Genomic DNA, 3017 nt, shown 5'->3' with positions numbered 1-3017 from the left:
ACGTTATTCATTTAAAATGATAAATTAAAGAATGCGAGTTACATAAAATATTATCTTGTAATTTATTAGACATTATTACTGTGGGGACCCGGACGCTAATCATCTTCTTAATCGTCATTGGGACAATTGGATCAATGTAATTAATCTGGGTCTACATTTTTTTTTTAAAATATAGTGCGGAACGTAATGGAATTCAATATAATATACATATCTGTATAAAAGTACAGGTCTTGTACAACAAACATCAAACTCAAACTAAGGTTCAACAACTAAATGTCAAGTGCTGAATCCTATCTACAGCAAGGTCAAAGTCCGTAGTCTCCACTCTAATCTCGATCTCTCATCATCTCCTCGACCCTGATCATGTCCCACCTGTTGTCATGTACACATACAAACAAGACAACAGCCGGATAACTCCGGTGAGAATATAATTCCCAGTATAAATCAAAGAAACATGCAAGCATATAATCGATAGAAATGCATGAAATAGATATCAAGAACATGTATCAAATCGGAAACATGAATCAATATCAAACTGTAAATAAACTCGTGACTCCACGTCTCAGACTAGACTCAATCCTAGTCTAGGGATCCCGGTTTCCAGATGTTGGTATTCCTATATCGACCAACAGTAATAGAAGAAACTCCACTTCTATCCACGTCGATATAACCATACATCCAGTGTCCTGACCTATCCGTCACAGACTGTGGCCCTATCGCCAATACACTATCTTGTGACATTGTGCAATGTGCCCGTGGCGATCCCGCCACTATCAGGTACTTCTGTCACAAGATTACTCATCTAATGCATGCTCCTATAAATCCATAGAACAGGCATTTTAATCAAATCAATAAACACAATAATAAAACATCAGAATAAGTATGTGATTTAGGGAAACTCAAGTATGTCCTACTCAAGTCGATCTCCCAATACCACATTGACTTATACCTTTCGTTTGTAGTCTCGGTATGAAGAAACGGAAGTTCTGAACTCAAAATTTTCTCTGTAAATCTGAAAGAACATATCGAGAATAATAATATCAACATTCCATTCCCAATACAATACTGAATCTGATCAATTTGAATCTAATTCAAAATCAACGGCATAACGGCACAATCTCGATATCCCCGTCAATACCATATCAACAGATATCAATTACAAATCATAACTCATATCCACTACAATCTGTAATCAATCAATAATCCAAATCTGTTCAATTTCAATCGATAAAATCAGAAAATCATAACAATTCCAAACTCAATCTGTTCTTCGATCTGACTTCGATTCTACGAAGTCTAGTATTCCCAGAACACATAATATATATCACATCATAATTCCTCTAATACATGAATTTCAAATCATGTTAGAAATCGATGAAACTTACATCCTTGTGTAGCCCTTGACAAGAGGAGCACAGAAATATGTTCAGATCAAAATTCTGATAACCGGGTACTGCACAATCAAATTTTGAAATCAAAATGAAGCTTGAGGAATTTAGTTATGAACTCTCGGTCTTTTCTCTTGCTGGAAAGCTGAAGGAAACACATTATATACATGGTTCCATGCATGGCAAGACAAGTGTCCCACTCAACTTTCATTAATTGCACATTAGCCCCTGAAATCTTCACTATTTGCAATTTGGTCCTCCCCACTCTTTTTAATTCAATTTCAATCCTATGGAATTGTAAAACCATGAAATATGACTCAACATTCAAAAATTCATAAATTAAATAATCTCGAATTAAAATGATAAAATCTCGGGCCTTACAATTCTCCCCCTCTGAGACATGATTTCGTCCTCGAAATTGTAGGCAGTCAAATCGTATCAGATAAGAAGATATAACAGAAGCTTAAAATACAAGACTCACACCAGTGAAATAACTCTGGGAATTCCTGTCTCATATCTGATTCAGTCTCCCAGGTAGCTTCTTCAATCCCGTGACGAGTCCACTGCACTTTCACCAGTGGGATAGTCTTCGTTCTGAGTTGCTTTTCTTTACGATCAATAATCTGAATCGGCTTTTCAACATAACTCAGACTTTCATCAACTTCTGCCTCGTCTGGCTGAATAATATGAGAATCATCGGGGAGGTACTTCCGTAACATAGATACATGAAAGACATCATGTATTCCAGATAGAGAAGGCGGTAATGCAAGTCGATAGGCACGGTCTCCTATCTTCTCGCGAATCTCATACGGCCTAATAAAACGTGGGGACAACTTCTCTTTCTTGCCAAATCTGACAACTCCTCTGAAAGGTGAAATCTTTAGGAATACTCGGTCTCCTGCCTCAAATACCAACGGTCTCCGTCGAACATTGGCATATGTGGCCTGTTTGTCTTGAGCTGTCTTCATTCTCTTCTGAATCAGTTTCACTTTCTCAGTCATCTCTCGGATCATATCAGGTCCAATCTCAGGTACCTCAGCGATGTCGTCCCAATACAGAGGGGATCTGCACTTCTTACCGTACAACGCTTCAAATGGTGCCATCTCAATACTCGTTTGATAGCTGTTGTTGTACAAGAATTCACAAAGTGGCAATGCATCTTGCCAACTAGTGCTAAAATCAAGCACTACGGCTCTCAGCATATCTTCCAATGTCTGGATAGTCCGCTCTGACTGTCCGTCAGTCTGTGGATGATATGCGGTACTCAGATGTAACTTCGTACCTAGAGCCTGCTGCAAACTCTGCCAAAAGTGCGAAGTGAACCGAGGATCACGGTCTGATACAATCGACTTCGGCACTCCGTGCAATCTGACCACTTCTCTGACATAGATCTCAGCCATCTGGTCATACCTGTATGTCATCTGATACGGAATAAAGCATGCTGATTTGGTCAATCGGTCAATCACGACCCAAATCGCATCACAACCTCGGGAGGATCGCGGTAACTGCGTCACAAAATCCATGGAAATGTGATCCCATTTCCATTCAGGAATAGACAAGCTGTGCAGTAGACCTCCTGGTTTCTTTCTTTCTGCTTTTACCTGTTGGCAATTCAGACACTTTGACACA

The sequence above is a fragment of the Primulina huaijiensis genome, chromosome 13 (genome assembly GCF_012295235.1).
Source record: "Primulina huaijiensis isolate GDHJ02 chromosome 13, ASM1229523v2, whole genome shotgun sequence".
Classification (NCBI taxonomy): Eukaryota; Viridiplantae; Streptophyta; class Magnoliopsida; order Lamiales; family Gesneriaceae; genus Primulina; species Primulina huaijiensis.
The sequence above is the reverse complement of the archived record's forward strand: the minus strand, read 5'-3'. Positions refer to the sequence as shown.